The sequence below is a fragment of the Mustela nivalis genome, assembly GCF_964662115.1.
Source record: "Mustela nivalis genome assembly, chromosome: 13".
Lineage (NCBI taxonomy): Eukaryota > Metazoa > Chordata > Mammalia > Carnivora > Mustelidae > Mustela > Mustela nivalis.
In genome coordinates this window covers 26,296,188-26,309,791 of record NC_139032.1, presented here as the reverse complement: position 1 = coordinate 26,309,791, position 13,604 = coordinate 26,296,188, and the positions used below count along the sequence as shown (strand labels likewise).

Sequence of the window (13,604 nt, the reverse complement as noted above, 5' to 3'; positions counted from 1 at the left end):
GGCCAGACGGCTGGTGGCTGCCCAGGTTTGGGTCGTGCTACTGCCACACTCTGCATATGCACAGGTGACACCAGGCAGGTGATGTCATCTCCTGGGAGCTCAGCAACTTCTTCCTCTGACACACGAGGGAGATGAGGGTTATGTGAAATTAATATATGCGTGCAAAGTACAGAAACATGCTTGGAACAAAGCCAATACTCAATAAATGATTGAGCTATGGCAGCTCTGGTGGTGACTTTCAGGAAGACATTGATTTTACCAACATGGTGGTTTCCCAGGGGACTCTGGGAAGACCAGCCTCTGAGATGAGACAGGATTGGCACAAAAGTAAGAGGCTGGAGCTTCACACTGCAACTCAACATTCTCCGGTTTCCTTGGTTTTGTACAAAGATGTGTGCGGCTTTTGGAATTCCCAGGTCATGTTTCTAAAAGATGTCTCAGTTCCTTCCACACCAGAGCTGCAATAAATTCTGGCCCACATTGCCAGGGGAGAGGCACCAAATTGATGCTTGTGTGGAAGTCACCAATTTGGCTGGAAATAAATGAAGCCTCAGTCATCCTTCTTCTGCAACGATTAACTGCCCCTGCCTCTTGAAACTGATGTTTTAAGAACTAAGTTAGTCCAACAACTAACGGCTTCCAAGGACATTTTTTTTTTTTTTAAGATTTTTTATTTATTTACTTGACAGTGAGAGATCACAAGTAGGCAGAGAGGCAGGCAGAGAGAGAGGAAAGGAAGGAAGCAGGCTCTCTGCCGAGCAGAGAGCCCGATGCGGGACTCGATCCCAGGACCCTGAGATCATGACCTGAGCCGAAGGCAGCGGCTTAACCCACTGAGCCACCCAGGCGCCCCTCCAAGGACATTTTTCTAGAGTAGGTTAAGTCATTAAAGCAAGAATAAAAATCTTACAGAAAAAAAAAAAAGGCACAACACAGATGTCACAAACACTGTGTAATTAGGGATTCCTCAAACTGGAAGGTTCTAGAGGCCAGTATTTTGGAGGTCTGACTAGAGGCCAATCTCCGATTTTTTGACAAAAGCATCTCGATAGCATGAGCCAGAAGTAATCTTTCTCTCTGAACGCCCGCAGCAGTATTTGTGCCCCTCTTCTAGAAAATACAGGAGCCACTTGATTGCAAAGTACTACTTACTTAGACTCACAAGCACACTCCTTTCTCCAGGTACACACACACCAGGCCCTTCACACACATTCAGTGAATCGGTGAATACACTTGTGAGATTCAGATCCTAGATCCTCCATGTTCGAACGGGTGTGGATGACAGAGATGACCAAGACAGCTAGAGTCAGGCAGCCAACCTTTCAGGAAATGACCGGTTTTGACCTGTGCAGCATGATTCTGGTTTGGGGCTTTGCCATTCCTATTGATTTAAGTAGGGAGAAAGAAGCGGGAACAATCCTTTCTAAAACTTCTGCGATGTGATTTGCATTTTCAAGTTGCTGCTAACGTCATCTGTTTAGAGGTCTCTGGAGAATGACAAAGAGAGGATTAAGAAGGGGCCTTCTTTCATGAAATGCATGAACTTGAATTAAATAGGATTTATGACTCCCTGGTTCCTCTCCCTACCTCTCCAACCTCCCAGAGAAAGCGGATTCTACTGCATAAATGGGTTTGCCGGCAACATTTTATAAACGTCTAGTCCTCAAAGTAACTAAATTGTGAGAAGGAAAAAAATACTCAGAAAGATAGGAACAAAACCCCCAAAGGGCTGATTTTTCCTAATCGATCCAAATTAAAACGTCAATCACTCAGATGGATGGAGTTCTAGTATCTTGATTTATGGTGGATATTGGACATATCTGTCATTGTACGCAAACACGGATCAGTTGATGAGCATTAATTAATTATTAAACATTCTCTGTCCCCACCCCTCCGGGGATACCGCTCAGAAGAACAACACTGTCTTTGGCCTCCAACCACACATGGTGAATGAAAGAGAGGTAGTTGTCAATGAGCCATTTGAAATAAGCAGAGAGAAAACTGACGTCTGATTGCATGAAGGTCTTCTCTCCCTCTCACTCTCTAGAGATACACTCAAATAAACACACACATTCACACCTTTGAGGATAACCACCAAACTCTTCACATATCACACAAATAACCTCATTCTACTCCCAGAGCATACACCATGAAGAACAAGCAACCTCTCATTTTCCAGAAGACAAAAAGCCAGCCAGGAGAGGTGAGAAGTCCATCCAAGTCCACATGGCCAGTAGCCCACACCACTGGGACTGGAACATAAATCTGGCCTGTGCCTTTCCATTGGGTTCATGCTGCTTCCCTCAGTCACAATGGCTTTGCCCACAACATTTATGGAATTCATTTTTAAATCTTGCCTCTAACAGCCAATACTATTAGCCTGAATTATTTAAACTCATCGTGCTTATTGGCGGTTCTACCCCAACCCACTCTCCTTGCTGCCCCCAAGTGTTCTTTCCATACATACACATAATTAGGATGCCGCCCCTATACAAAGTCCTACCCAAGGGGTGTCCAAGGGTCCCCAGGGTAGTCCCCCCAACTGCCCTCCAGTCTCTCATCCCAATTCTCTGCACCCACTCCCCACTTGCCCAACCTGAAGTCCTTGAAAACGTATGGTGGCCATAGGGTTCTCATTTGTCTGTCTTGGGACAGGAAATTCCTACCTGGAATATTCCTGGCCCCCTCCTCCACGAGCTTCTCCCAACTCTCCCACTCTGCAAACATGAAAAATATTCATCTTTGGGATCAACCTCCAGGCTAGTGTAGATATCCCTCCTGGGAGCTCCCACAGCACCCTGCACCTGCCCTCTCTCTCTGAGAATCTTTCAAATTCCATTTCAAGGACCCACAGATTCTGCTTTCACAGCCAAGTATGTGCTCCAGGGAAATGGGGCCATCTACCCCAGTGCTTAGTAGAGTTACATGTTTGCAAATGAATAAATGGAAGTAGAAAGGGATGAGAGTAAAAACTCACCCTTTGGGGGTAAACCTGACTCAGAAATAGAAGAGAATAATTTCAGAGCCAAGTTGAGCAAATAATGTGATTGACCTACCAGGTCACACTGTTTAGGGTGTAAAACCATTGCAACAAAAACACATCAAGATAAAGACCACTGTCAAGGCATGCAAGTCAATCCCTGTACCTACCAAATGTGCCTTTGTAGGCTGCTCAACAGTCTTGAATAAACATCCCTAATGGGAAATGTCATGAAGAGTGTTTATGACATTCTACTTCAGTGGTGTCTCCTACTGGAGATGTGCAGGATGGGCAATGAGAGGTTGTTCACCCGAAGACAACAGCCATGAACTTCTCATCTGAGAAACAAGCTCTCGAAGACCTTCTAGAAGCTTCCACAGGCCTCAAGGGCTTCTTTTGGTCTCTCGTGTATGACTCACCTTCTCACACATGAGGAAGTGAAGCCCAGCACCCCCACCCACTTCAAAACAGGGGCCAATGGAGAACACAAGATGGCTTGACCAAAGGCACTGTTTTAAGAAAAAAATCATTTCTGCAAAAGTCAATTCTCACCAAGCTGTGAACATATCTGGCAAGTTAAGAGGAAGACAAGTTAACAGAAGATGTCAGGCTGGGCTGCTGTACTCCAGAGGGCAGTCCCTTACAAATGCTGAGGCAAAGAAACGTCACTGCCTCAGAAAATGTGGCACTTGGTGATATGACAAGTACAGTGATATTTATCATCCACATCCACAGCCTAATGGACACGAGCCATATCTGAAAAGGGAAAGGGTGATTCAGCCCATTAAGTATGCAGAACATCGTCTTTCAACACAAGATGGTCCTTGATGATTTTTTTTTTCTACATCCAAAGGCTCCCTCCAAGTGAGAAAAACGCAGAAGCAAAACAAGCCACAGCTTCTCTGCGACAGTCACAGTCACAGCAAAACTAGGTATTGTTGGGTGGGGAGCGGCCCCGTGGAACCTGTGGAAGGCTCTCCTCACAATGCTGCTCCACAGAGAGGGGCCCCAAGCTCATCCCCCAAACCCTGCTTTTTCTTTCCTCCATGTCCCTAGAAATGCTTTGCAAAGTTTTCTGAGAGCTAGTTTTCAAGTGGGCTCTGATAACAGATTTCCAAAAAGAAAGCTTTCCCTAAACACTTGAGCCCCGGCCAGCCCACAGTCCCCTGCTTGCCGAGCCCTCCCCGCTGAACTGAAGATGAATTGTCCAGCCGTTAATGAGACAGACAACATAAAGTTGTCCTTTGGTGAGACTTTAATCCCCAACCCTGCTCCTCCCTCTCCCCCACGTGTTTTCCGGGAGGCCATCTTAAAACAATCCTTTCAACAATTCTCTCTTATGCCACGATTTCGTTTTAAACCACCCTCCGAGGTATTATCTAGAAGTCATCCATTAAAAAATCATTACAAATGGCCTGGCTATAAATGACTCTACCAGCTAAGAGATTCCCAAGTTAAAGTAAAAAAAAAAACACTGAAGGAATTACCATAATAAGGGGTTAGTTAGCTCCTTGTCGAATCTTTTGCTCTCAGTCTATATAAAAAAGACTCAAGACTTGAGGTTGTTTTCAACTCACTGCCTTAGTTCCTTAAAGAACTAAGTGCAGTCAGTTCTATTCCTGCATTGTCCCATGAGGATATTTGATCTAATTGTCCATGGACCCCCCAAATCAGTACAAATATTTGTGACTCCTTCCACCAGGGGGCATTCGTCTCACTGAAAATAAAGATTTTTCAACCAGCTGGATTCTGGGTACCAAAGAGTGCTAGTTACACCGAAACGGCCAAAATACAGATTTTATTAATCTGGAAATTCACACTTTCCATGGGATGCAAAAAGGCTGTCTTTAGTGGGTAGTTCTTGAATTAAATGCAAAGGTATTAAATAAATATGGAAAAATCATTATGTTCCAGAAGGCAAGATACACTTGAGATGGTTATGAGCTCTTCAGAAGCGTCCACAAAAAATATAGGCAAAGAGCATCCAGCTACAAAGAGAGGTTAACTTTAGGGGCTAGAGTTAATTTTAGGTTACTTTGGGGAACTGGTAGTGTCTTGATTCTTCTCCATCCTTGAAGTATCAAAAGACTCCTGAGAATGCATTTTTTTTCAAATGCCTGCTTCTAAAAGATCTATCACCTTTTTTTCTCATTAGACCACACAGTCAGTTCGCACACACCCATCTGGACGCTGAAAGATAAAAACAGGACTGGCCTTCTTTGGAAAAGTTATTAGAAGAGGAAGAGAAGTCTATGGAACACACAGAGGCCGCACATTTAACCCATTTATACTGTGAATCCTGAAAGTCTTTCATAAAAAATAAAATGCATGTGAAGCTACAACTACCCTCAGAAAGGACTCAAAGGCAGAATCCCCGAGTGACTCTGTATCTGAACCAAACCACTTTTTTAAAAAAGATTTTATTTATTCATTTATTTATTTAAGAGAAATCGAGAGAGCGAGCGCACATGCGCAAACTGGGGAAGGGGGCAGAGGGAGATGGACAAGCAGGTTCTATGCTGACCGTGGAGCCCAACCAGCTCCGGTCCCACAACCCTGAGATCATGACCTGAGCTGAAATCAAGAGTCAGGCGCCTACCTGCCTAAGCCACCCAGGCACCCTGGAACCAAACCTCTTTTTGTTTACCTACCGGGACTATATCACACAAAGCTAGCCATATCCCTGGAATGAGCACCCATTATATAAGCCAGAAAACTTTTCATTTTTTTTCTTTACAAAATAGGTGGAAAAGAACTATTTCAAGTATGAGGGCTCATATTTCTACCTGTAACCATCTGCTACACAGCTCTTACCTAAGAATCTATAGATCGATAAGCACTGTTGATCAGTGAGGTCTAGCATCACCCCCAACCCTGAAGTCAACCTTGGGGAAAAGTCAACCTTTCCCTTTATATACAGTCTGTCCATTTTCATATATAAAATGGAAGTGTCCACAGTAGGAATCACAGACACTTAAGGCAAAATTGCAGCAGAGTGTTCTCTCCAGCTAGAACTTCTTTCTGCTGCCAAAGCAGCAACTGTTATAAAATCCATAGAGTACTGAATGACGGGTCATTAGTTTGTTAGATATTTTACTAATTTGTTATTTTAAGACAGGGGTCAGCCAACATTTTCCGTAAGAGGTCAGATACTAAATATTTTAGGCTTTTCAAGCCATATTGTCTGGGTCACAACTACTCAACTGTGCTATGGCAGTGTGAGAGTAGCCCTAGACAACCCGTAAACAAATGGGTAGAACTGTGTTTCAATAAAACTTTATTTATAAAAACAATGCACCATATTTGGCCTGCGGGTCTTAGTTTGACAACTTCTGTTTTAAGGGGATAACTTAAGTTTTTTCTTCTCCAGATGCTAGGAAACTGGTGTGTAGCACATTCCAGAGTTTTCCTAATGTCAGGCATGTTAATCGTAACTAGATTCTTAAGAGAAACAATAATGGAGGATCCATTATTATATTATATTCACAATTATATATTCACAAAAGCCAGCGGCCAGGGCACTCCTCACCAGAGGAATTAGTGCAATTTGTTCATGTCAGACACGGTCTGAAATGTCCTGATTTCTTCTTGGCATCTCTGGTGTTTGCTTTTATCAGCAGTGGGTAGAAACAGAGGAGGCTTCTCCAGAGAAGAAGTCCAATGTAGCAGGAGGTTCTCACACCCAGTACATGTGAGAAAATTTCTTCAAATTTGCACACTTTGCCCACCTAACTAAATCCCTCTCTTTCCTGTTCCTGAACATTTGAGGAGAAAGAAGGGTCATCCACACCTCACTGAGCCTTTAAACAATCTGCCACCTCTGTGCTATTCCCATGACAGAGGCAAGAGAAGGTACAGTGGGTGTATGGACTGGCAAGGCACACCCTTGTCAGACAATCTTCTCCCTCTTACGGAGCAAGAACATTTCTGAAGCTAATTTGTCTCAGTGTGTCTAGACAAAAATTTGGAGCAGACAATGCAAAACACTCTTAAAAAAAAAAATTCACTCCTATTTTTGCTTTTACCGAAAAAGTGAAGATGGGGGTAAGGGGATGGGTGGGTGGAAACTGACCTCTCCAACATGGCAGCTGAGTTGTCTTTTCAACTTGGCCTTAACCCAAACAGTAAATCTATGTGTTTCATCTCTTTGCTTGTTAAAGAATTTCTTATTTTATGTTTTAAAGATTTATTTAATTATTTTAAAGAGCGAGAGCCCAAGTAGAAGGGGCAGAGGGAGAGACAAAATCTCAAGCACACACCCCATTGAGCATGGAGCCCAATGCAGGCCTCAATCCTAGGACACTGAAATCACGACCTGAGGAGAAACCAAGAGTCAGATGCTTAACCAACCGTGCCATCCAGGTGCCCCAGAGCATTTTCTTTCTACAGAGAACAAGTCCACTTGGAAAGAATTACATTTTATAAATACAGAAAAATCAAGTTGCAAAGGAAGTTCTAAATCAATGTTATCAGACTTCCAATGGAGCTGACGTAAAACCTTCAGAATGTCTGTTTATCTATGTGTATCTATGTTTGGTGGATTTTTTAAATCATTGTTATTAATATTTTTACTCTTGTCAGTGTGCCCAGAGACCTTGGTGAGCTGAGCATTTTATAAACCTGATAAATAAATAACTAAAGCCTCCCAATCAATACCTCTCAAGGGAAGGGGGAAGGAGGGACTCAAATCTGTGTTAAAGTCAAGGCCCCTCCTTCTGGGAAATGCTGAGGGAAAGAGGCAGAGGCCCGGAAAAGCTCATCTCACCAGGTGGAGCTCCAGGCAGCAAGCAGGCTGCAGCAGAGAGGAGCCTTCCTCTGTGTCGGGCGCCACTTGGGATGCATGTCGGCTAGGACGTGGAAATATGACAGGGGTGCCCAGAAAGCCAAGTCCTCCAGAGTAAGCTGGGCCATCCGTACGGGGGGCGGGAGGGGGCACTGGCTCACCATGAGCTTCACTGAAATGGTGGCATCTGGGGCTCACACTTGAATTCCCTGAGAAAATTCTTCTGTCCACACAGCAATAAAGCGCTCTCGAGAGGGACTTCACAGAACTCAGCAGCCACACTGAGCCCAAAGGGAATTCCAGGGTAAGTCTCTTGAAGAGGTATAAAGCCTCATTAGTGCAAAGAGGATTTACCATGCGCCCGGTCCAGCCACGGATGCAGGTGCCTTGTTCCTGACTTTGTGACTCATTATGCTTCTGCAGATCACCCAATTATAAGGAATCATCACTGGCTGGCGCCGGTGGAGACTTCTTCTCTTCTAAAAATACCAGTAACAATCAGAAGGCACCTACAGGCCCTTGCATAGAAGGGAAATTCTGCTGAGCTGGCGATTGGTTTATTTAAAGGAAGCAAACAGCCAGGCTGGTGATACCCACAACGTAAAAGAAGACTTTTTAAAAAAGAAGAAAAAAAGGGAAGAAAGAAAGAAAAGAAAAGAAATCACACTGTTCAAACGAAATTAAAAAAAAAAAAAAATCATTTCAGCTGTCATCCTGCCTGAAGATAAGTCTATCTACGACTCTCCAGAGGCAAACAGGACATCATTATTGTAGAAGACCTTGAAAAAGAGGAGCACCTACAAGCAAACCTTGTGCATGATCAAAAGGTCATGCCAAAAAAAATGGCCCATGAGCACTGTTTTGTGACGGACTGCCGTGGTTTGGTAAATTGTGAAGAATTTGGGGAGCTGGCTGACTTCACTTCGATAGCTTGAAATAAACTGAGTTAGGAATACCTTCCTCCATGGCCATCAGCAAATGGTACACATGAGGGCCCCACCGCCGCTCCACCCTGGTGAGATTTTTGCTAAAACATGCACCAAAGTACGTTTGTCACCTGCTTTGCGGAACAGCTCCAGATCTCTCTTCTCCAGATTCTTATTGTTCTTTGAGAGTGGAGAAAAACTCTAGTAGGAGTCGATGCAGGAATTGCACTTACAATTTTCTATAACTCTTACAGAAAAATTTTGCTCTAAGTAGAGCAAAAGAAAATCAACTGCTTTGTAACACCATCCCTTTACAGATGACAAAACTGTTCTATGAGAACGTTGCCTCTGCTATTCTCCCCAGTGTTTGCCAACCCTTCAAACATCTCTGAGGGTCTTCAGAGCTCTCTAAATTAGGTCAGATTGCTCAAAGCCCAGGATAAGGACAGGTTTGGTATTTGAATGGCACAAGGGACACGCTGAAGAGCCACGGGTGACCTTGCTATGTGGATACACAACCCCATCTGGTTTCTTCCTACAGCCTCTCCCTTCTTATGACGAGTGAAGCTGAATGACCAGACTGGAAGTGATTTGCCCGCTGAAGTCTTTCTGACAGAAGCAACACCCTTAGTACAATCTGGGGACTGGGAAACGTGTCTTCTGTGGCTTCCAAAAAAAAAAACAAAAAAAATCTATTGGCCCTAAGACCCCCAAACAAAGATGTTTTAATACCAATGGTCGGGAGATGATTCTCCATGGATCCCTCCCATTCTGTCTAGCTCACAAAGAGAGGCACCGAGTGCCTTTTGTTCGGGATTATTATTTTAGGGAAGTCTGTCCAGCAAACAGCCTCAGAAGATAGAGATGGGGCTCTGGAGCAAACGGAAAGCAGGTTAACCACCCACGGAAAGAATCTGGATTGTCTAAACTCAGGGTTCCTTTTCTCTAACACAATTCACAGCACAGGCAGGCATCCATCTGGGCTCATCTGCATCTCCCCCTCGGGGCTTCGGGTCAGAGACATCAGGCACATAACTGCTCACACCCTTCCTTTATCTCTGACCCGGGAGTCTCCTGTCTTCTGCCACCATCTGTGACATCGTGGCAGGCAAACCGGCCAGCTGAGGAGGAGAGTATAATCTCAGACTCTTCACAGTGCTTGCTGCCTGCTACTTAGTTGGCGTTTAAAAACTAATCGGTGTCTGTAGCTCTGTCTCTAGCTCGATTCATCCCACACCTGTGTATCTAATAAGGACTCACTGTGTCCCCCCAGAGATTCTCAGCAGCTCCCTTGGACAATAGCGTATAAGACGGCTCACAATAAAGTTACCAGGATGAAAACTACCGAGCTGTCACCCACGCACATGCAGGACGCCTGGGTGGCTCAGGCTGTTAAGCATCTGCCTTTGATTCATGTCATGATCCCAGGGTCCTTGGATCAAGTCCCCGCATCGGGCTCCTTGCTCAACGGGGGGCCTGCTTCTCCCTCTGCCTGTCACTCCCCCTGCTCATGTTTGTTTTCTCTCTATCTCTCTCTGACAAATAAATAAATAAAATCTTGAAAAAAAAAAGTACCCATGTGAAAGTAGACGACAGGAACAAAATGATGACTGGCCTTAACCTCTTCCATGCACTCTGAGGCAGGGCTCCGCAAACTCTGAGAAGCATATAAACCACCTGGGAATCTCATTAAAATGCAGAGTTGGAATCAGCAGGTCTTGGGGAGGCCCAAGGTTCTGCATTTTTAACAAGCTTCCAAGTGATATTGAGCACACTAGTCCAAGGACCATACTTGGAGACCAAGGTTCTGACAGCAACTAAATATAAATTCTATTATTTTTATAATAATAAACACCCTATTTTATAATTTTATATATTTATACATTTTATAAATATGAATTATATTATAATATTATTTTATATGTTTATATAAAATATTATAATATTGTACAATATTAACACCCTAATATTTGTATAAACTTAATAAAAAGACCTATGACAACTCAGGAAGTCATAAATCTGAGAATCCCTCCACTGGCTTAGTAAAGGGACTGAAAAAATTCCTGCATACATGAGGGCGACGGCTTATAAACTTGAATCAGAAAAAAATCTATCTATGTCATAAGCTATTCTTATACCAAATGATAAACATTCCATACAAAGAAGGGAATATGCAGAAGACCATTGTGGGTTACGCCGTCTGCAGCTCGGCAAGCAAACAATCCACAGGGCAAATCACAGTCTTCACAGTTCACACCGTTGATGGCTCTATTTCTGGCTCAGCTAATGCCGATGGCCTAAGCAGATCGGGGAGAGAGAAGATAGCATGTGGACAGAGGACTAACTTCATAAAGTAACTGTGCTTGAGGGAAGGCCCCCGTGGGCAGGGAGGCAGGGCTGAGTTGTGGTCCCCACACTGTCACCCGCTTGTGATGGGAGCTTAGGGAAACAAGTCAGTCCTCACCGGGAAGTGAGGTGGGAGGGGGAGAGGGCGCTCCTCGCCAGGTCTCACTCCTATCTTGGCTGTAAGTTCCTGGTCACCTGCCCTGAGGTGACCTCTTAGCCTCAAGGCCTTTTGTTAAACTGCTAGAAGCCCAAAGAAATCAATCTTTCTGTCTCATTTTCTTGACTTGAGAAAAAGTTGGTGTGCCAATTTGAAAAGCATGGCAGAGAGAGAGAGAGAGAGCGGACAGGAGTAAAAGAAAGGTGGAAAACGTATTTGACAGTTTTGTTGAGAACGACAAAGGGACACCTTTCCTTTATTCCTTGCCTTTTTTTTTTTAAAAGATTTTATTTATTTATTTGACAGAGCGATAGAGAACACAAGTAGGCAGAGCGGCAGGCAGAGGGAGAGGGAGAAGCAGGCTCCCAGTTGAGCAGGGAGCCCCATGTGGGACTCGATCCCAGGACCCTGGGATCATGACCTGAGCTGAAGGCAGCCACTTAACCGACTGAGCCACCCAGGGGCCCTTAACCTTGCCTTTCTTTTGACTTCTTCTCTTCTTCCTACCCTCTGTCTCTACCACAAAGACAAGTGGAAGGCAGAGAGGTGTCATTTGGTTTTCCACACATACTTTTATTCTCATGAGGTTGGTGACGATTCCTCTTAAAATGACTTCTCTGGTCAAATATTCTTGAGAAATCCTGGGTTACACAGAGTTCAAAGGTTTCTTCACCAAGGACTGTCTCAAAGCCTTAACGGGCCCCTACACGCCATGACTCACCAAGAGCGGGAGGAGGGGCTGCAATTTTCCAGGTCTTCCTGCCAAAACCAGCCTCACCCCCACCCCTTGTGTCTGAGGAAATCGCTCCAAGAGAGCTCTGGCCCAAAGATTTTAGACACCACAGCCAAGCTGTTGTTGTTTAAATTAGTTCTACCTGGAAAAAGCTTTGTGGCCTTGGGCAAGTCAGAGAACCTCTCTGAACCTCCAGCCTCTTTGTGTACAGAAGGAGTCAAATGACATCTACCAGATGGTGCCCTTGGTTTTGTGACAAAATGAAATCAAGTGTGCAAAGTGCCAGGCACAGAGCCCCTTCGGCCACCTGGCTTTTCCGATTCAGAGGTGATGTTAATCCATGTCCCTTGAGGGTTGGCCAGAAAAGTGTCCAACTTACTGAAAACTACTCTTGGAGACGAGGCACTGGCCTCTTTTCTGACCTCACTTATTGTGTCAGAGACTGGCATGGGTCTCGTCCCATCCGCTCGTACCTGAAGATTCCTTTCCAAGGGCTGGCTACCGACCAGGCCGCATTGGTCTGTTGTCAGTCCCAAGGAATGGCAGTCACCAAATGAACAGGGAAAGAAAATCAACAGCGAGACAAGAACGGTCATAGAAAACAAACAGGCAGGACTGAGGCCAGGCCAGAGACGGGAAGCATGACTATCCTGAGTCAGATCAGGCTTCGCTTCTCAGGAGGAACATGGCCCCGGGGCAAGTGAAGAGACCTCCCTGAGCCTCACTGTCCCCATTTAAAAAAATAAAGATAACCATGCCTCGCTCACAAGGCCACGTTGAGGAATGAAGAGAGACTGTCTATGTAAAGCACTTCATGCAAAACCTAGCACAGAGTAGGAACTCCACGAGAAAAGTGGAAACTAAGGGAAGTGTTCTTATTGGAGCTAAGAAGGAAAAACAGAGGCTGTGATTCTCAACTCCAGTTCTCTGATTTATATTTTTTTTATTTGTTTATTTGACAGAGATTACAAGTAGGCAGAGAGGCAGGCAGAAGGGGGTGGGGGAAGCAAACTCTCTGCTGAGCAGAGAGCCTGATATGGGGCTCGATCCCAGGACCCTGCGATCATGACCTGAGCCGAAGGCAGAGGCTTTAACCCACTGAGCCACCCAGGTGCCCCAAGTTCTCTGATTTCTAGATTAGAAAGTGGATATCATAATCCTTCTGAGGAAATCTCACAAAAAAAGGAAATATACACAGGGTAGAAAGTTTCACTGCCTACAACTGACTTCAGATACGCTCGATGAGTGTGGTGGGTATAGCTCTCATGGTGCCTTCTGATGGAGAGAGAGAGAACCTTCTCCTGGACTGCAAGAAGAATAAAGTCAGCAACAGAAAAAACACAGATTTCAGATTTGCTGAACAGGAACCTCCACCCTGACCATCCTCATAGGTAGAAAGGTCACTTCCTTCCGACAAGCCACCCCTCACTTCCTCTGGCCACTATTGTGTTCTTCCCACACCCACGCTTCCACATTTCTGAATCTACGGTCTGTCTCCCTCACTGCAGAGATTTCTCCACCCAGCAGGGACCATAACTGTCCCCATGGTCTATTACAGGCTGGCCCGAACAGGCTCTCAGTAAGTATTTGTTGAAGGAATGAATGGATTCTACATTAGTTATTTAATAAGCATGACCACTCAAGGATTTATAGTCCATTAAAACCAGATGAAGACATGA

The 13,604-nt window shown here is 44.7% G+C and overlaps 1 protein-coding gene and 1 long non-coding RNA gene across 6 annotated transcripts in view; one reads left to right on the top strand and one right to left on the bottom strand.

The window, feature by feature from the left end:
- NTRK2 (neurotrophic receptor tyrosine kinase 2) overlaps positions 1 to 13,604 on the bottom strand; it is a 327,279-nt gene that overhangs the window by 221,917 nt on the left and 91,758 nt on the right. The window lies entirely within an intron of this gene.
- Positions 7,779 to 8,446, top strand: LOC309846167. Its single transcript, XR_014301757.1, has 3 exons — positions 7,779 to 7,877; positions 7,999 to 8,067; positions 8,187 to 8,446. It is a non-coding gene; the product is annotated as an uncharacterized lncRNA (long non-coding RNA).